Below are 22,663 nucleotides of genomic sequence, written 5' to 3' on the forward strand. Positions count from 1 at the left end.
TCATTTAATCCATTGAGTCTGTTCCCTCATTCAATGAGACCATAGCTTATCTGATCTTTGTCGATCCTCTTAACTATCTTATTCCTGTAACCCCTGATTCTTTAATTGATATGTACTTAAGAACCCAGCTCTGCAGCCATCTGTGGTGAAGAATTCCATAAGTTTACCACGTTTGAGAGAAAGGCAATTCTTCTTTTGCTGTCTTGTTCTGAAATCATATCCTCTGGTCCTAGACTTTCCCACAAGGGGAATTTACCTTTCTGCATCTAACCTGTCAAGTCCCCGAAGAGTCTTACTGGTTTCAGTAAGGTTTCCAGTAATTCTAAACTCCAAATACAGGCCCAATATGCACAACGTCATCTCATAAAAAGATCCTCCATACCTGGGATCAGTGTGGTGGAATCTCTGGACTGCCTTGAGTGCCAGGTACTGTATATTTTTCTTTTGACAAGGGGACCAAAACTATTTATAGCATCCTAACTGGTCTGACAAGTGCCTTATATACTATAGGAATATTTCACTATTTTTATTCTTCATTCCCTTTAAATTAAAAGTCAACATTCTGTTTGCTTTCCTGATTATCTGCTGAATTTGTACGGAAGACTTTTGAAAGTCATGCACAAGGACTCCCAAACACTCTATGCTGTAATTTCTTGCAGTATTTCTCCATTTAAATAATATTAAGCTCATCTGTTCTTCCTGCATTGATCCTTACGACACTCCACTGGTTACAGGTTGTCATCCTGAAAATTTGCCACTTATACCTTCACCATCCTCTGCTAGCTATCTCGTCCTTTCGCTATGCTAATATACCATCTCTAACACCATGTGGTCTGAAGTAAACTAACGTACCTTATCAATGGCCTTCTGAAAATCTAGGTATATTTCCTTCTTGCTTATTTCCTCAATTCTAATAAATTTGTCAGGCATGATTTTCCTTCTGTGAAGCTGTGCTGACTTTGTTTGATCATATCATGTATTTCTAAATGCTCTGCTATTACATTCTTTATGATATGTCGCTATTCCTTCGCTGTCATTAGGTAAAAATCTGTGAATTCCCTCCATAACATTGTGAGTCTACTTAGAGCAAATCGACTGTACCTTCTCAAGGGTAACTAGGTATGGGGATTAAATCTTGGCCAACCCAGCAATGCCTACCTCCCACAAGTAAATATAAAGACACATCTTTCCAATAATAGCTGTCACGCTTACTGGCTGATTTGTTTTTTTGTTACCTTCCCTTCTTAAATAAAGTTAAGGTAAATAAAATTAAGGCCTGGCAGCACCTATGGATAGAGAAACTGAGTTACATTGGCTTTTTAACATTATCTATTTTTATTTGCTGTCATTCGGCTGATCTCAGCAGACAAGAAAATATCCAAGGATGCCATTAAAGATTATGAAACATTTGTGTGTGGTTGGTAAAATTTGTCATGCCCAGAGCACACATGACTGAGTACGATCTTTCAAATCAAGTGTTTGCCAGGATATTTCCCATCACGAAGGGTGTTTATTTGTTTCTTACCCAATTCAGTTAATTTACAATTAAATTTACGCAAGTTACATAAGGATTTCCAATTTGAGTTTCTTCTGTGTCAAAAATTTCTTTAATTTCAGTTTAATCAGATTTTTTTTTCAAATGTTATTGGAATTCAAGTCTTTGTTTCACGATTCCTTCTCTAACTTCATTATGCAGTTGCATAGAAGGCTTTCCTGTAAGGTAGCCTAAAATATTTTCTCCATCTGCAGGGGCTTTCTGTTGATTGATAATTGTAGGAAGTTGAATCGAGTGCCATTGTACCATGCTACATTTGATCGTTAACTAAGATTTTTTATAACTTTCCTCTTTGACTTTATTAAACAGGACCAGAAATATTAGATTACTTACAGTGTGGAAACAGGCCTTTCGGCCCAACAAGTCCACATCGACCCTCCGAAGAGCAACCCACCCAGACCCATTCCCCTACATTTACCCCTTCACTTAACACTGTGGGCAATTTAGCATGGCCCATTCACCTAACCTGCATATTTTTGGATTGTGGGAGGAAACTGGAGCACCCAGAGGAAACCCATGCAGCCACTGGGAGAATGTGCAAACTCCACAAAGTGTTACCTGAGATGGGAATTGAACCCAGGTGTCTGACGCTGTGAGGCAGCAGTGCTAACCACTGAGTCACCATACCACCCACAAAAAAGAAAAACAGTCATATATTTCATCTTTTATGTTTTTGACATTAATGTTGTTGTATCTTGTGTAGGTCTCAGCTCAAGCAGCTGTTTTTTCAGTGACTTAAACAAAAAAAAAGTGACATTGAATACATTGACTTGTGGTTGTTATGCTCGAGTTAGTAAGTGCTTACTTTATACCACTGATCCTGGAAGTCATATTCACTTATTTGTGTTGCTGGATCTTTGTCATTTTCAATGTTTTCATATCTTGAATTCAGCTGAACACTTCAATAAGTATAGTTTACCTCAGGCTAGGGTAACAGGTAGAAAAAAAACAGAATTTCCTAACATAATTGTCATTAGTAAGCAACAGGTAACCCAATGGGTTACTGCAGAATCACAACTTCAGACAGGCTCAAATAATACCATGTGTTCCAGCAGTGGAAGTATAGGAAATGGTCCCAATATTTACCACCACCTGAGCAGTGCAATAATACAAGATACACATTTCAATTGTTGAGTTGTTTATCTCCACAGGGGCTGCCTGACTTGAATGTTATACCATTTTCATATTTTCATTTGATGTCCAGTACTGTAGTATTTTACATGTTGATAAATCAGTTCATGGGATGGTGTATGTAATGAAAGAAGGTGTGATGGGGCCTGGATTCTAGTGTCAGTAAGCCAGTGCCAGGATGGCAGATATGCCAAATTCACCTAAATTTCTAATCATATGTGGATGCATAGTTGGGGCATATGTTCTTGTGATGTCTTCAACTGTCTGGTTTGCTTTCAGGAAGTTGTTGAGAAACATCAAATTAACTTTTTGCAATTATGCTGTTTAAACCATTGAATAAAATAATTGATTTAATGGTGTTTGGTATGAGGGGATTTTTGAGTTCTTGTTGGGCACCTACAGTTCATACTTGGGATAGTGAGCAATAAAACTTTTTAATGCGAAGTTCAAATCTTGTAATGTGCAAAGAGGTGGTTTTCCCTTGCTGTGGCAAGTGGGCATCTGTTCATGTGCTGGGTACTGCTGACTTTCACAATGGGCTAAAATGTTTCAAGAAAACGCTACCTTGGCTTAAGCAATGACCACAACTCTATCTTTGGAAGTAAAGATAATTATTTTTCTCTCCAGTTATTGGTATAAATTAAAGAAATGCGTTTTATCTCAGAGGCTTGGGGAAAAGAGCATTTGAGGAATGAGAAATTATATTTGTTATAAAAGTCTTGAAATAGCCATTCTTTGCAGGTGATGTTATGGAAGATTTTCAGTGTTGTAGATTTTAAGTTGATGAATAAAGTCGGGTGGTAATGTTTGGGGAATATAAGCACAAATAACAGAAAATTGCTTTCAGTTCTTGTAATGGCAGATAACATCAAATCCAAGTACAAAAGGAATGTTTGAAAGATTTTTCTACTTGCGTATGACTGAGAAAAAAGATGCTGCTGAAGCTTTTCATTTTAGCAGGCTCTTGACTGCCAATTTTTCAAAGAAGCAACAATTTATATTGCATGAGAAAAAGCTACTGATTTGTTGGTACGTCATATCTGGTCAAGACAGTGTAATAGAAGATACATTAGGGAATTATTGCCGTACACATTTGAATGCAAAATGAGGGTGTTGATAAATTAGATTAGATTACTTACAGTGTGGAAACAGGCCCTTCGGCCCAACAAGTTCACGCCGAAGCGCAATCCACCCATACCCTTACATTTACCCCTTAACTAACACTACGGGCAATTTAGCATGACCAATTCACCTGACCCGCACATCTTTGGACTGTGGGAGGAAACCGGAGCACCCGGAGGAAACCCACGCAGACACAGGGAGAACGTGCAAACTCCACACAGTCTGTCGCCAGAGTCGGGAATTGAACCCGGGTCTCAGGCGCTGTGAGGCAGCAGTGCTAACCACTGCGCCACCGTGCCGCCCATTTTATCAAAATAATCAATTTTAAAAGGGATGAGCACACTGAGGTGTGTAAGAATATTCTTCCATGTAATTAAGGGTTCAAATATAGTAAAATTATCATTTATTGGTTTGAAATGTGAGTGATAAGAGATTGGGGAGCATTATATTGAAAAAAAATGACTCAAGGGAGCTATGCCAAATGTTAGTAAGAGTTAGGCCCTAAGGGTATCATGTGACAGCACCTATTTTCATCATCCATGATGCCAATAAAGCTGACCTACATGGGTTACTGAGCTCCATGTGTAGTTGCATCGTCATATTCCTAATCTCTAGATCGCTGTGATTATCTAATGCTACACAAATGTGTATGGCTTCCCCAAGCAGCACAATGGTTACCAGGTTTGCAATGTCAAATGAGGACATGAACTGGAAGTGCCATCTCAGGGGCATAGACCTTACGTCAAATGAAAAGTGGACTGTATCAAATGACATATCCTTTCTACTGTTGGGTGTGATTGAATGAGACTTATTGAATAATGCCATGTTAAAAATGTCCAGCAATGAACAGTGAAGTTGGACTCGCACAAGCTTGCTTGTAGCTGCAAGTATTCAGATGAAGGGACTTGTGCCTTGGGAGGGGTTGGGGAGAAGGACCTTTTTGATTTGAACAAAAGCTTGAGCATCAGCTATTACATGGTGATTTCTCTAAAAATACTTTAGTTGATTATAGTCTGCTTGCCAGCCAATCTCCACCCTTTTATAATACAGTAAACTTGTTTCCTTTGAATTTTAATATTCTTTTGTCCTGATGAGAGGAATATGAAAAGCTTTAACAACTTTCTTTTCTGTAATACTCATCCTTTTTTCCCAAGTGGCATTTTATAATTGCAATTACAAGTGGCAACTAGAACTTAGGCCTTCATATATCAAAGGTACTTGGTTAGATCTTTTGAAAGGGTTGGTAGAATGTATGGGGATACAGAATTAGGGTTCTCTCCAAGAGCCAATCCTGGCACAGCTGGAATGGACTCAGGCTGCCTCCTTCAATACTGACATCTCTTTGATCTGTAGGCATCTTGTGAAGTTAAGTATTGTAAAATTATAAAGCATATATTTCACACCAGAGAATTCTCCATTTAATTGCTTCAGTGAATGTGGTGTGAATAAGCAAAACATCGCAAGATGATTACCATTGAGCAGTCATTTGCTACACCCATCCAGTATTCCCACAAATGATGCATGCAATTGATTCTTGTATATTCTCATGGCTTTGCTTTCACACTAGGGAGTCCATTCCTAACGAGGAGAAAATGAGGTCTGCAGATGCTGGAGATCAGAGCTGAAAACGTGTTGCTGAAAAAGCGCAGCAGGTCAGGCAGCATCTAAGGAACAGGAGATTTGACGTTTCGGGCATAAGCCTTCAGGAATGAGGAAAGTGTGTCCAGCAGGCTAAGATAAAAGGTAGGGAGGAGGGACTTGGGGGAGGGGCGATGGAGATGTGATAGGTGGAAGGAGGTCAAGGTGAGGGTGATAGGCCGGAGTGGGGTGGGAACAGAGAGGTCAAGAAGAAGATTGCAGGTTAGGAATGCGGTGCTGAGTTCGAGGGATTTGACTGAGACAAGGTGGGGGAGGGGAAATGAGGAAACTGAAGAAATCGGAGTTCATCCCTTGTGGTTGGCGCTCTTCCTCCAACCGTCGTGTTGTTATGGTCTGGCGATGGAGGAGTCCAATGACCTGCATGTCCTTGGTGGAGTGGGAGGGAGAGTTAAAGTGTTGAGCCACGGGGTGGTTGGGTTGGTTGGTCTGGGTGTCCCAGAGGCGTTCTCTGAAACGTTCCGCAAGTGGGCAGCCTGTCTCCCCAATAAAGAGGAGGCCACATCGGGTGCAGCGGATGCAATAGATGATGTGTGTGGAGGTGCAGGTGAATTTGTGGCCGATATGGAAGGATCCCTTGGGGCCTTGGAGAGAAGTAAGGGAGGAGGAGGGATGAACTCAGATTTCACCTTGACCTCCTTCCACCTATCACATCTCCATCGCCCCTCCCCCAAGTCCCTCCTCCCTACCTTTTATCTTAGCCTGCTGGACACACTTTCCTCATTCCTGAAGAAGGGCTTATGCCCAAAACGTCGAATCTCCTGTTCCCTGGATGCTGCCTGACCTGCTGCGCTTTTTCAGCAACACGTTTTCAGTCCATTCCTAACGTTAGTCACTCTTGCAGGGGCTCCCTCACATCAATCTGAAATTTACCTTTCAACAGTTTAAATTATGACATCTTGCCTTAATTGCAATTCAAAGTAATGTCTGAATTTATCCTTCCTATAACGTTAAAAATCTTGACTTTGTCTCATTTGCATTTTTCTTTCCAAGTTCAAAGTCCCTAGGCTTTTCCAAGTTGCAACCAGAAAGACTGTATTTTATGGTTCCTTGCATCAGTTCCCTGGACTGAATGCCTTCTAGCATCGTGGTGATTAACCAATGTATAATTTGATCAGGCTTCTGGTTATATCATATCTTTTTTGATTTCTATTTACTGGTTTGGTTGTATAGTTTATATTCAGTTGACTTTGTTTGCTCCTCTGTGGTTGAACATTTTGTTAGAAACTTGGCTTTTTCAACAAAATCTTTTGTTATTTCCTAGGGACACAGCTGTTTGTCTCATTCTTTCCTCTGTAGTCTAAAAATTGAATGTTTTGCCAAAGCCCATTTGTCCATCTATGACTATGACTCCAAATATAATTTGAATCACCTTCTTTGATGCTGCACTTCGTCCTGGTTTCATCTGAAAATTTGACTGAGTTGAAGATCCTTTTGAACTTCTCAATGTACCTACTAGAATCCCTCTCTGTTACCTATGCCATCTTGCTATTCAGACCTCTTCCCCACCCAGCCCCACAAACCTTTCTACGTTATGTGGTTCAGTTGATTTGTACAACTACACCCTCTGATGATAATTTTTTTTAAAACTGTGATGCATTGACCAGTGGGCTAACAGTAAATATAAGACAGCTCTCAAAGTCCTAAAACACATGAGCTGTACCATGAGGGAAGTCTTGATACAAGTTAGACACAATATTGGAAGCATATGTAAGTTAAATTTCAGCAAGGAAATGTATGTTACTCAGCATACTACAGATAGTTCTTGGATAATGTGTGTTCCAGCTGTGCAATTTGCTTATAACATCGCTGAGGAATTAAGGAACAGTATTTTCGAGAATGCTTACCTCTGTTCGAAATAGCGCGATTCCAGCAGTGATCGTTTCACATGCTTATTCTGCACGTGTGCCAATGTCAGCACCGGTCTTCATGCCTTTCTGCATATGTGCCAATGTCAACTGCAGCTTTGTATGAGGTACTGTACAGAGAACAGCTTTCTGAGAGCGATATATTGAGCAGCTTCGTGTGAAAGGTACACTACTGAATATCTTTTTCCTTGAAAAATAGAGAAGCATAATGACAAGAATTTTAGCAAGAAGCATCTTGGTGATAAAATTGCTGGTGGTGAATGCAAAAGAAAGGCTAAAACACTGGAAGAGAAGCTAGATATTATACAGCATTTTGAGCATGAGAGAATGTGATATAGCTCACTTAATGAGGGAGTCTACTTGTGTACCATGATGACCCTCTGTCCCTGCATTAACAATATTTTTAAAATGTGCTGTGTTAAATTTACTTTGGTTCCATTGATAAATATTTATATCTTCATTCAGGCTGTGCTTTACTTTGTGTTAGACTTAACCTCGCTTAATAGAATATTGGTTTCACTGGAATGCAACAGTAGCATTATAAAATTATCCGTATCCTCAAAGGTCTGAACTTTCATCATTAATATCAATAAGAGCTTCCAGTTTTAAACTTTGTAACATGTCCTAAAGTGCTCTGCTTTTAATTACCAACATTTCAGTTACTTTCAGTCCAAAATGATAGTGTTTTCTATTAAGGCCTAGTGGCAGAGGTGTCTTGGGCTGTTGAATGCACACCTCATATGTCGAGGAAAAGGCAAGAGACCAGAATTGGATGAACGGAAATTTGAATGGTAAGCCTAGGTGCTTGCAGAGATTGCAAGGGATGAGAATTTGCAAAGAGATAAAAATGAGGGTGATAATGTTTAAAGTTTGTGTCACTCAGTAACTGAGAGCCAAAGTAGGATGGTAAAGTTGGATGGAGAAGGTGGTGTGATTGAAACTTGTCAGAGTTCAGATATGCGCAGCAGGGCTTTGGATGAACTTGCGTTTATGGGAATTATCAATATTTCCTGATTTGAGTTCTGCACTATTTCATGTGATAATTCTGGTGTTAAATTTCAGCGAGGGATTTGGGTATGCTAAATTTCTTGGATACAAAAAATGTGTTTTTTTTTTAAAAAGTACTTTGCTGACCTATAAATTCCTTTTGTGCTGGTATGCATTTCCTAACACAACCAAATGTCATATTCTCTCTTAAAAATACAGCAATATCTCAGCCTGTTGTTCTAAATGTGTACAGCCATGTATAGACAAAAGAACTGATGCATATTTCCAGCCCCAGACCCTTTATTGACAATTCAGTGAGAACAGAAATATGCTTTGCCCTCCTTTTCTGTGAGGAAGTATCTCGTGTAGATAATAAACCGTGAACTGGTTATGACAAGGATTTCAGAAATAAATTTGCATTTTAGAAGTAATCACAATATGAAATGCAACAACAAAACAAAATATCAGCAAAAGCATGATGGGCAGTGGTAAACCCTCTATTGAAAGTTACACAAATTAAATGTATCTGATTAATATTTGATAGATCACTGTATTCTATTGAATACTCATCAAAAATGTATAATAAAAGAATGCAAAAATATTCCCTTTCCAGTGTAAAGTAACTTGACCAAATTTAAGCTTTAGCGAAAGCCATATGCTGAGTAATATAGGAGCTTTGAGAAGGCAGGAGTGTAGGAATGAAGGCATACATATCAATGACCCAGGAGGATGCAGAAAATGTCAAAGTCAGAAGTACAGTTTGTACAGGTAATTAATTGAGGGCCGTTTGAGTCCATGGCTAGGCAGTTTCTTAAATGCTGTAGTTAAATGTAAATACCACTGAGTGTACCTGAGTTCCTGCAAACAGAGGTGTGCACTCTCTATCAGGTAGGGGTGTATTCCCCTAGCTTCCAGATATTCCCAAAACAACTTGACAGGAAAGGACAGTCAGTCCATCACGTCTGGTCCATGCTTTTGTCAGGTTTATGTATGTTCAATTCACCTGTCCACAGCCAGCTAAACAATTGGATGAACAACAAATGTAACCTTATTAAAGGTAGAGGGAGGGTCTGGGAGAGGAGAAATACAGGCTTACAAAGCAAAGGACATGGCAACATTACAAGGCAACTATTGTACCCAGAGTGGGACATGAAAGGGCATGTTTACAAATATCAAAACTCAGTAGCTATTGGGTCGGAGGCAAGGGAAGGGCGAGTGGAAATAGCAAAATAAGTGACTGTTCACTTGAATGCATAATATTTGAAACAAAAAAGGTTAACCATACAAATGCAGATAATAGGTATAATCATGTAACCATAAAGACATATGGTTACAAGGAGATCAAAGCTGGGAACTAAATTTTGAGAGGTATGTGAATAGGTGATGTAGCATTGTTACTATGGGATGGGCTTAGTAGGACAGCAAGAAATGCTGTTGAATTGGAAGATGTAGAATCCATACAGATTACAGGAAGAAATAAAAAGGGAAAAAAGGCACGGATAGGAGTAATTGATATGCACCACAACTACAGTTATGTATTGGGACTTTTAACAAAGACAGTATTGTGGGTGACTATAATCTTCATAAAGATTAAAATAGTCACATTGGTGGGAGGAATTCATGGTGTATTCATGTCCGTTTCTTACAACAGTTAATGTTGTGGATCTGGTGATATGTACTGAGACAAGTTAAATATATTTTTAGCAACTTATAACTAATGAAGTGCTGCACTGGAGGCACAATTATTTGTTATACACGGAAAGTGAATGTACTGTAGCTAAGTTTTTGGATGACAAAAATAGGTGGGAAGGTCAGTGATGACGATGATACAATGAGTCTGCAGAGGGATATACACACGTTAAGTGAATGGACAAAAACTTGACAAGTGGAATGTAATGTGGGATTATGCACTTAGGCAGGAAACTAGAGAAGTTGAGTAATATTTAAATTGGGAAAGACTGTGGAATGCTATGGAACAGAGAGATTTGGGAATACTTGTCCGTGAATCTCAAAGATAACATCTGAGTTCAGGTTATTGGGACGGCAAATCAAATGTTGGCCTTTACTTCAAAAGGAATGGTTTGTAAAAGTTAGAAGTTATGGCAAAAACTATTTAAGGCACTTTCAGACCACAGCTCACATACTGCGAACAGTTTGGGCCCTTTATCTAAGGAAAGGTATACTAGCATCATAGGCAACTGGAGAAGCTTTATTAGGCTGATACTGGGTTTGGAGGGACTGTCTTATAAAGTGAGGTTGAGTAGATTGGGTCTGTACTCACTGGAATTTAGAAGAATGAAAGGCAAATTTATTGAAACGCTCAAGGTTCTTGGGGGATTTGACTGGGTAAATGTGGGAAGTTGCTCTCCTTTGTGGGAGTGTCTAGGATCAGAGTGGCACACTTCAAAATAAGGTAAGGGCTTTCTTACCTCTGATAATAGTGAAGCTGTGGAATCCTTTACCACAGAGGACTGTTGAGGCTGGGTTGTTAAGTCTATTCAAGGCTGACATTGACCAATTTTTCATCAGGAAGGGTTATAGGGGAAAAGACAGGAAAGTAGTTCTGATAATCATGATCTCATTGAGTAGTAGAGCAGATTTGATTGGTTGAATGCTCTATGTCTTATGGTCTTAACAAAAAAAACACTCCTGACTAATTTATGGTAAATAAAACTGAAGTTTATCACTGACTGTACAAAGTACCAGGTGATCACTGCCATACACCACCATAATCTCAGCTCATTTCCCTATGCAGTCAACAACAGACAGCAACATTTGCATTTACTCACTGCATGCACTGACGAACGTCCATGACAGTGAAAAATCAAATTGACTAGATTCTAACTTCTCTTTCCACAACTTTTTTCACCTTGAATCACTGGATGTGGTTTTTGCTGTTTAGGCCAATGTTTATTATCTATGCCTAATTGACTTGTGTTGCCATTTGTGTCTTCAATAACTCCATAACTGAAATAGCAAGTGTACATAAACTAAATGTAAATGTTTCATTATTTGTAAAAAGTATAATTAAATCCAAGTTCTGTGTCTAGAGTAAAACAGGGATGTTCAACCTCAAGTTGCAATTGTGAACCTTGAAACTAGGCATCAATGTAGAACTCCTTTGAACCTTCTGCAGTGACTATATTCCCCTTACATCATTCTATAAAATAAAATTTACAATTCCAAATCAGATCCAATCCAGCTCTTGGACCAACACAATAGTTCTAATTGGAAATAAAACAGAACTGCACTTGCTGGAGACTTGAACCACGGAAAACCGATCGCTAGAGAAACTCAACTGATCTAGCTGCATCAGTGGAGAGAAAGCAAGCCCAGTGATCATTCTTCAGAGCTGTCTGGACTCAGAGCATTTACTTTGTTTTCTCTACGTGAATGCTGCTAGATCCTGTGAGTTTCTCATGAGATTTCTGTCTGTGATAGTTTTTATTGGGTTGTATTTTATTGTTTTGGTGGTATGTCCTAGCAAGCTATTTGCTTTTGCAATCACCTAATGAATTGATCTTGAAATCTTCCAAGCATAGTTCTGTTGTTTGACAAGTCAGATAGACCAAGAAAAATTGAGTCACAATATTTGTTGAGAGTAAACATAATGGAAGTTCAATTAATGCACCTTTCAACATCAGCGGATGCTGTCAAGTGCTTTGCAGCATAGTCACTAATGTAATTCAGGAAATTTAGCTGCTCATTTGTACACAGCAAGATCCCATAAACTGCAATGAGTTGTCCAGACTGTACTGTAGTGAAAACAAAAAATGCTGAAGGTCATAGCGGATCAGGTAGCATCCATGGACAGAGAGCAAGCTAAAATTTCATGTTTAGATTAGATTCCCTACAGTGTGGAAACTGGCCCTTTGGCCCAACAAGTCCACACCAACCCTCCAAAGAGCAACCCACCTCCCTCTGACTAATGCACCTAACACTATGGCCAATTTAACATGCCCAATTCACCTGGCCTGCACATCTTTGGACTGTGGGAGGAAACCCACACAGACACGGAGAGGTTTAAATGAAGAGTTAGCTTGCTTTCTCTCCATGGATGCTGCCTGACCCATTGTGATCTTCAGTATTTTATTGGTTTTCAGTCCAGATTCCAGCATCTGCAGTAATTTGCTTCTAATCTACTGTAGTGTTGTTGATTGAGGGATTAATATTAATGAGGATCTTAGGGAAGATTCCGTTGTTTTATTTTTAACAACATACCATGAAGTTTTACACCTCCACCTGAGAAGGCAGTCACTGCCTCGTTTAATGTCTCATTGGGAAAAACAATATCATTTGAAATAATGACTTTGGGTTTCTGATGATTTTCAATGTGGATGATTAGAAATGAGTAGGAACCTATTCAGACCATAAGCTTTAATGTTTTATTGTTTTAATCTACGGGATAGTGTAGTTTGTATGAGATGTTGAGCTTACATATTTTATTATCAAATCTCTGGAGAAAATCTTGTAAATAATTAAGGGTCTAAGTATTATACCATTAGAACATTATTGATGCAGTAATAGTGAGAACTGATGTTTGATTTTAGTTTTACTGCATTGTACATACAATCAGGCAGATTAGCATTATTTCTTTAATTTATATTGGAATTTGCTTTCAGTCTCTGAGGAAATAAATCAAAGTTACAGGTATTATCTGTAAAGCGGTATGCCATTGCTAGCCATTTAACTACAGACTTTGAACATTAGTCTCTAAGGAAATAAAGTGCAGCCACTAGTGATCATCTGCTATGTGTTCTATGGTAACTAGTAATTTAATATGTATAAATAAATGTCCAAAGTTATTAAAGGTTTGCACTTTACATACCAATGAGATTCAAATACAACCCACAAGATGAAAATGAAAACCGGGCTGGAGCTTCTGTGAGCTGTATTTTTATTGCAGTCTGACATGGAATAAGTCTGAACATAAACTTTGATTTAAGAAGATTTGTTTTCAGTTCAGATTAGTGCATCACGATAAGCACGTTTTGCAAAAAAAAAAGCCATTTCTCTTTTTGACAATATTATTACTTATGTTGGTAATCACTCTTCAAATACATTTCTGTACTATTTCATAGAATGCCTATACTTGTGCTTTGTGTCACAAAAAGCTTTTGATTTTTTTAATCTCAGCCAGCTAAGCTCTAGTTTGTTGTTTAAGCACTGCATGTGCAAGAATGGATAGTATTAAGAATGTTCAGGCTGATACATCCCCTCAAGATCTGGAACAAAACTGTACTTGTGTCCTGATTTCCAGTCATACTCAGGTCTAATTTATAAGGATCTCTACTCTCCCAGGATTTCACCTGATTCATGAAGTACGCAGTTGACAGCTGGAATGTCACAGGAACCCAGGTGGTCATAATCTCGTGATTGTATAAAGGATAAGCATTTTGTGACAAATATGGAACTACAGGACTGCAGTTCTTAGTGAATAAATAGCCAATTTTTACACAAGTGTCAGTCTGTATACCTTCCTTTTTGATCCATGCACCATTTGCAAATGAGTGGGGCAGTTTATTCAAAGTACATGAATGTTTCAAACAAGTGATTGGTTTATAAGTGCAGTTGATACCAAACTCTCTACCCCTAAAGCCCTAACTCTCACCTTTTAGTTTAACAATTTAAGGAGGTTTTTTTCCCAATATATTTTAGCAACTTTTTAAAAATAAAATATTCAGTAGAAATAGGTATGGATGGTCAAAGTAGAGAGACTTGGATTGCCTTTTTTCCTCTGGCTTATTTCCCCAAAGATGTCTTTGTTTTTCCATGTATTTGGGAACTTATTTTCATACAGCAATAATGTAACTGGTCTGACTAAAGTGTTCAGGGTATCATTTTGTTAAAACTAGAGAATATATCATAAGCATTTATTGATTACAAGCGCGCAATCACTTATCGCTGAACATATCAAGAGGAAAGCTGCAAGTTCTGATAATCATCAAATTATATTTATCATGACTAACTAGGACATTTGATTGATAATGTTTAGAAATGAAAGTAAAAGCTTTGCATTTGGGGGCAGTGAGGACCAGGCCGTACAAAAGAGCAAACAACTTATGAGCAGGAGTAGGCTATTGATCCTGTATGCCGTTCAGTAAAATCGATGGTTGGTCTATTGTAACCTCAAATCCGCATTTCCACCTACCACCGATAACTTTCTCCCCGCCTGAGTATCTGTATCTGCCTTAAAAGTATTCAAGGACTTTGCTTCCACCACCTTTTCAAGGAGAGAATTGCAATGACTCACAGCCCTCTGAGTGAGAAGATTTCTCTTCAGTCCTATTGAAAACGGCAATCCCTGATTTTAAACCATGACTCTTAGGTCTACATTCTCTTACAAGAGGAAAAGTGTTTCAGTAAGCTAGAGTAACCAGGTATTTAAGAAATTCTGAGCAGTTAATGAGTTATAGCATAGCTGCTGACCTAACTGATGTGTTACGATCTGTGCAATAGATTTTGAACCTAAGGTTTCTGTTGTAAGTATGAAAAAGTGAACATGAAATTTTGCCTCATATGATAGCACTTTTTAAACAATTGTTAATTGTGCTGTGGATGTTGCTGGCCAGCACTTGTTGCCCTTCCATAATTTCCATGGAGAAGGTGATGGTGAGCTGCCGCCTTGAATTGCTGCAACCCATTATATACAGTGACACCTGCACTGCTGTTAGGAAGGGAATTCCAAGATTTTGACCCAGTGACAGTGAAAGAATGGCGATTGTAGTTCCAGGTCAGGATGGTAAGTGATTTGGATGGAAACCTGCCAGTGGCATTGTTACCAAGTCTCTGCTGCCCTTGTCCAGTCAGGTGGTAGACGTTATAGGTTTTAAAGGTACTATTGCATGATCCTTGATGAATTCCTGCAGTGCAATTTGTTGATAGTACATACGGGTTGCCACTCTGTGTTAGTGGTGAAGAGTGTAAATGTTGGAGGATGAATGTGGTGCCAATCAAGCAGGCTGTTTAACCTCAGTGTCAAGGTTCTTGAGTGTTGTTGGAACTGCACCCATCTAGACAAGCAAAGAATGTTCCATCACACTCCTGATTTATATGATGTGAGCATAAGTATAGTAAATAAGTTTGCAGATGACACTAAAATTGGAGATGTAGTCAACAGCGAAAAAGGTTACAATGGGATCTTGATCAGATGGGCCAGTGGGCTGAGGAGTAGGGGGTGGCATTTAATTCAGATAAGTGTGAGATGCTGCATTTTGGGAAAACAATCTTAGCAGGACCTATACACTTAATGGTAAGGTCCTGGGGAGTATTCCTGAATAAAGAGATCTTGGAGTGCAGGTTCATAGTTCTTTGAAAGTGAAGTCTCAGCTAGATAGGATAGTGAAGAAGGCATTTGTTATGCTTTCCTTTATTGGTCAGAGTATTGAGTACAGGAATTGAGAGGCCATGTTGCGGCCGTACAGGACATTGGTTAGGCCACTGTTGGAATATTGCAAGCATTTCTGGTCTCCTTTCTGTTGGAAAGATGTGAAACTTGAAAGAGTTCAGAGAAGATTTACACGGATGTTGCGAGGGTTTGGAAGATTTCAGCTATTAGGGAGAAGTTGAATAGGCTGGGCCTGTTTTCCCTGAAGTGTGGAAGGCTGAGGGGGACCTTATAGAGGGGCATGGATAGGATAAATAGACAAAGTCTTTTCCCTGGTGTCGGGGAGTCCAGAACTAGAGGGCATAAGTTTAGGGTAAGAGGGGAAAGATATAAAAGAGACCTGAGGGGCAACTGTTTCACGCAGAGGGTGGTATGTGGATGGAATGAACTGCCAGAGGATGTGGTGGAGGCTGGTACAATTGCAACATTTAAGAGGCATCTGGATGGATGTATGAATGGGAAGGGTTTGGAGAATATGGGCCAGGTGCTGGCAAGTGGGACTAGATTGGGTTGGGATATCTGGTCAGCATAGACGAGTTGGACTGAAGGATCTGTTTCCGTGCTGTACATCTCTATGACTCTGACTTATAGATGGTAGACAGATTTTGGGGAGTCAGGCATTTAATTATAAGATTCATAGCCTCTCTACTGCTCTTGTGGCCACAGTAAATGACTAGTCCCATTGAGTTTCGGGCCAATGGTAACCCTAAGGATGCTGATTGTGGGGCATTCAATGTTAGCAATGTAACTGAGCCTCAAAGGGTGATAGTTAGATTCTCTCATCTCGGAGATGGCCTTTGTCTGGGTGGTGCAGTAGTTAATTGTCACATTTCAACATAGATGTTGTCTAGATCTTGTGGCATATGAACATGAATTATTTCAGCAGCTGAGGATTCAGGAATGCTATTGTACATTGTAAAGTCACCAGTGAACATTCCCACTTCTGATCTTATAATGGAGGGAAGGTCATTGACAAAGCAGTTGAAGATGGTTCTGCCTAATACACTATCCTGAGGAACCCCTGCAGAGATGTCCTGGAGCTGAGATCATTGACCTCCCAAAAACCACAGCCATCTTCCTTTTTGCTAGTTATGACTCTAACTAGCAGAGAGTTTTCCCACTTGATTCCTATTGACTAGGGCTCATTGATGCTCTACTTGGTCAAATGCTATTTATTCTTAAGGGCAGCCTGTCCTCACCTCTGGAGTGAAGTTCATTTTTCCTCATTTGGATCAAGACTTTAATGAGGTCAGGAGCCAGGTAGTCCCACCGGGACTCGAACTGAGTAGTGAGTAAGCCAGTTATTATTTTGTAGCTATTCTTTGATAGCACTGTCCATCACTGATAACCAAGAGGAGTCTGATGGTATTTGGCTTGGCTGTCTCCTACATTGTGTGTGCGGGATATACCTGGGCAATTTTTACACATTAGGGAAGATGCCAGTGTTGTGTCAGTACTGGAACAGCCTGGCTAAGGGCCTGACAAGGTCTGGAGATGAGTCTTCAGAATGATTAAATTATTGGTGTTGAAACCTTTACAAGCTAACTGTTTGAATTGCTTTGACTATAGTAGGCTCCTTGCACAATATAACTTGACTTTTGTGGCAAAAATCTTTGAAATAAAGATCTGTTGTTTCTGTGTCCAATTGCTTGTTTTCTTATCAATTAACTTCTCTGGTAGAGCTCTCTTCAAGTGCTGTCCCATTGCTGCTCTTTAAAATTGATTTGTAACTTGGAAAGGCTGTTGATTAGCCTGCAAAACATTAAGGTCAGTCCACAACCAAAGATGAGACAAACATGTCAATGTTTGATGAATGGGATATAGATTTTGTCCAGTGAGGATACCCATAGTGGCTGTGCAGCTGAGATCTGACTTAAATTTATTACATTTAATGTATCTGACTTTGTACATTGCCTGCCTCTGGGACTTGAGCTTAAGGTCTCAGGTGCTAAAGTGAAAACCTGCTCTGCTTGTCGTTATATTGCAAAAGGTTGGGAATGTGAAATGATCTAATTTTTCAAAAGCATTTTAATACTGTTTGGTCCACCTGCAAAATTCTTTTATCAGTCTGCTTTTGCACATTAGATACAGTTCTGAATATTTGTTAGAAAATATTGATCACATAATGTGTGTTGCATGAAAGCTGGTCTCATTTCCCTTACGCGCATTAAAATCAGCACAGTACCCATTTGAAAATTAAATTTGATTGTCTCCTTTGTTTGTAGTGTATATCGAATTCGTGAATCTGAGCAGGATTTCATATACATGCCAGGTTGTGGTTTGGATTATGTAATTTGGTTTCTCAATGTTAATTTTTTGGGGAGTCAGTGATATTTTAACAATACTGCCTCATTTCAAAACTGAGGTTGTTCTCAGTGGAACGTGAAGATTTCAAACACCTAAACAGTATCATATTTTACACTCTTTTTTGAAATATGAAGTTTACTAACCTCTGACTAATCCAGCGAGAGATTAAAAACCATTTGATTAAGGAAAGAAAGAAAAGATAAAGAAAGGCTTATATTTCCATAGCATCACAAAGAATCGTTTTTGAAGTGCAGTTATGTTAAAATATTGGATATGTTGCAGCCAATTTGTATATAGTAATTTCCCAAAAGCAACAAGTGCAATCATGTATCTGTTTTTCGTGGTGATTTGAAAATATGTGGCGTAGAATTGTATTATTACCTGTGACTAAAACCAATGATCTATTGTCTAAATGTTAAATATCATGGGTGCAACAGCGATTCCAGTTTGTGCTAACTGGGACACTTGGTTTAAAAGCAAAGGGTGGAATCTTCCATTTTGGACAAGTTTGACATCACATATGTTCGAGGTCATCAAGTCTTATGTGAACAGATACTTTTTCAGGTCATTCTGTATCTTAATGTGAATTGTTGCATGAGTTGAACGCAGGACACTAAGCCTGACTCCATAGTTTTAAATATATTTCCCTTTAACCTCAGACATTGCATAGGCTTTGCCATTCAACTCATGCACCACATATGGCAGAATTAAGGAGGAATTTCTTATCTTAGAGGGGAATAAATCTTTGAAATTTTTACTTCAGAGTGTTGTTGAGACTGGGTAATTAAGGTGATGGAGAGATCTTTAATCAAAAAGGCAACCAAGGGTTAGGAGATAAAGGCAGGAAAGTGGAGTTGAGGATTATCAGATTAGTCATGATCCCATTGAATAGCAGAAAAGATTCAAAGGGACTGAATGACTTACTTCTGTTCCTGTGCATCATTGTCTCATGACCTTATACAAAATGAAATGGTTGTCAATGAATGATCCATATCCCAAAGAGCACACAGCAATCTCCCAGTTGGCTGGTTTCCAAAAAAAATCACAATAAAGCAAATATGAATTTGCAACTAAATTTTCTTGGAATTGCTTTTCACAGGTTTTTCCATCTTAATGGACTATTTTCCTCGGTTTGTCCCATCTTATTTCAGGATCCTTAATTTTTACCTTCTTTACTGGAGGAAATCCTTTGTTACAAATCTTTTCTCCCAAGATGTCTGCCTTTTGAGGAATGAGGTAATGGAGGGTGCAGCACATCCTAATGTTGCAGGAAACTCTCTCTGGTGTATACTTAGTGTGTGCCTGAGTGGTCCAGGCATTGGGAACTCAGTTTGGGCACTCCCATGACCTACTCAATGCTGGCCCTTGCATGTGCACATTGTATGTCTCCTTGATGTCAATGTGAGGAACACTGACTGTTGTCATCAGCCTGGTGTAGCTCCAGTCTCCCAGCAGCCAGCCCTATATCTGACAAGGCACAGTAAAAACTTCCACCGCTTCTGAATTCTCCAGAACGTAGGAGTCATGTCTTCTCCTGGGATATCTTGCTTAAACCAGGAGTACTTTAGGTTTAGGTTTAGGTCCACCCCATGCCGTCAAGAGACAGTGTCTAGATTAGAGTGGTGCTGGAAAAGCACAGCCAGCCAGGCAGCATCTGAGGAGCAGGAAAATCTACGTTTCAGGCAAAAGTCCTTCATCATCGAGAGACTCATTGAGAGAGTCCCACTCCAAGCTTTCCAGCCCACCCCATACTGCTGCCAGGGGTTTACTCCATGTGGAAGTGAGAGTCCCACTCCAGGCTTCACAGACTGACTGACTATCTCTGTGACCACGCTGCTGCTGAAAACGCCGCAGTTGCTCGGGAGCCCATCAAAGCCACCTCCTGCTGAAGAGCTCTCTTAATCGGATAAATTTGAGGTAAAAAAACAGGAGAGGTAGAAGGAAAAAGAATAAAAGCAAAATGCAGATGAAGAGGGCAAGCCCAGCACAGGAACTACCTACACTGCCTACTCCAGCGCTAGCACTGTTTTGAGACCTACTGTACGAAGTGCTGATTAGATCACATCTGGAGTACTGTGACCAGTTAGGTCCCCTTACTTAAGGGAAGATATCGTTTAATTGAAGGCAGTTCACAAAAGGATTATTCCTGATATGGACAGATTATCTTATGAGCCAAGGCTAAACAGTTTGGGACTCTACACATTGGAATTTAGAAGACTGAGAGGTGATCGCCTTAATTTAAATCCGTTCCTCATGACTGCATCCGTATCTTAGACATAATGTGAGAGGACAATTAATTCACAAGTTGGCTACGTTATAAATGCATTCCCTTTGGAATGTGATGCCATGAGCTCAGGAGCCATTCGGGTTATTTGGACATTGAACCCTAGCTATTCATGATTCTCAGAATCACAGAATTGTTGTAGTGCCAAAGGAGGCCAATCAGCCCATCATATCTGCATTGACTATCCAACTGAGTATTATGACATGATGTCATTTTCCTGGCTTTTTCCTGTGCCCTTTCCTTTGTTTCTGTTCAAATTATCATCCAATGTTCTCTTACCGATGCAATTGACACTACCTCTGCCATACTTTCAGATTGTGCTTTCCAAACATGAACCATTCATTGTGTAAAAAGTTTTACTTCTCACATCACATTTGTTACTTTTGCAATTCACTTTGAATCTGCTCCTTCTCATTCTTGAAACTCTTTGGAGTGGGAACAGTTTCTCCCTACTATCTTGTGAATTTGAAAACTTCTCATCAGAAGTCCCTTAGCTGCCTTCTCTCTAAGGAGTACTTTTGGATTGTGTTCAACCCTGGTCTCCCTGCTATAGTAAAGATGTTGTGAAACTTGAAAGGGTTCAGAAAAGATTTACAAGGATGTTGCCAGGATTGGAGGGTTTGAGCTATAAAGAGAGGCTGAATAGTCTGGGGCTATTTTCCCCGGAGCTTCAGAGGCTGAGGGGTGACCTTATAGAGGTTTACAAAATCATGGGGTAGGTGAGTCCAAAACTAGACAGCAGAGGTTTAAACTGAGAGGGGAAAGATTTAAAAGGGACCCAACGGGCAACTTTTTTCAAACAGAGCTGGGTGCAAGTTTGGGATGAGTTGCCAGAGGAGGTGGTCTAAGCAGTACATTTAGTGCTTGAAAGGCATCCAGATGGGTACATGAACAGGAGGGGTTGAAGAGCTATATGGGCCAAATGCTGGCAAATGGGGCTAGATTAATTTAGGATTTCTGGCTGGCATAGATGAGTTGGATTGAAGGGTCTGTTTCTGTGCTGTACATCTCTAAGACTCTATGAATACAGTCCTAGCCTCTTTATCTTCGAAACTGAAGTTTATTATCCCTGAATCCATTCTTCTTTATCTCTTCTTCACACTCTCTAATGTATTCACACCCTTTATTTTATATTGTCTGTCCACGGTCTTTTTTTGTGAAAATGCTCACACTTTTCCTTATTAAACTTTCCCTGTCATCTTCCTGCCCACTCCACCGACTTGACTATGTCCACTTGGATTTCTACACTGTCCCCCTTACCCTGTATCATGCTTCCCAGTTTCATATCATCCGCAAACCTTGAAATTAATCCCCACATACTAAAGATACTTAATATACATCAGGAAAAACAAAGCCCCCAGTACCAATACTGGAGAACTCCACTACAAGCCACCTTCCAGTCTGAAAAATATCCATTGACCAATACTTTCTGTTTCTAATCGCACAATCAATTTTGTATCCACATTGCTACTGTCCCTTTTATTCTGTGTGCTATTACTTTTCTCACAAATCTTTTGAATGGTACTATCATTTATTTCTTTGAAAGTTCATGTACACTAAATCAGTAACATTTTCTTCATTGAACCTATCTTCTACCTTTTCAAAAATAAAATTCAGTAACTACATTAAATGTAATTTCTCATTTAAAAATCCACGCTGGCTTTTCCTAATCAACCCACTGATTTCCATCTGACAATTAATTCTATTCCAGAAAAGTTTCTAGAAATTTCCCTATCTCTGTAGTTAAACTTGGTCCATTCTCTTGACTTATGATTAAGGGGGCATGCTTTAAGCTGGAGAGAGAATTTAAGCTTAAGTCTGCCTACTCAAAAATATAACCTCCTTCCGCTTTGCAGGTAACCTTTTTGGTTGATTACCTGAAGATAGTGAAACTTACCCTGAGCTTTGAATGAATATGTTCAATCTTCCTCTGTTACCTATCAAGTTTGCCCCATTCTTTACCTTTGTGAATCCCTATCATCCTGAACCTTACTCTCCACACAGATTTCCACTGATCCCATCCATGCTTTTTATACATTTCCCACTTTTGCTCCCTCACCCATTACCATTCAGGTCCCGATGCCCCATCTGACCTCCAATCCTCGAATCATCTGCACAATTACATTCCGTGAATCACCCCCTCCCCAGGAGACTGTAGTACCCCAACTCTGACCTGCCAACTCCAATTCTACCAGATCCAACTTTTCCCTATGACAGTGAACATAACCTCCTTAATCCAATACTGCCAGATATATCCCAGACATGAATGAGGACAGCACTCTGAACAGCCATTTCCCAGTGACTCTCCCAAATGCTCAGGATGGGACAGAAACTGCTGTGAAATTTACCCTCCAATCCCTGGACAC

This window comes from Hemiscyllium ocellatum, chromosome 14 (assembly GCF_020745735.1).
Source record: "Hemiscyllium ocellatum isolate sHemOce1 chromosome 14, sHemOce1.pat.X.cur, whole genome shotgun sequence".
Lineage (NCBI taxonomy): Eukaryota > Metazoa > Chordata > Chondrichthyes > Orectolobiformes > Hemiscylliidae > Hemiscyllium > Hemiscyllium ocellatum.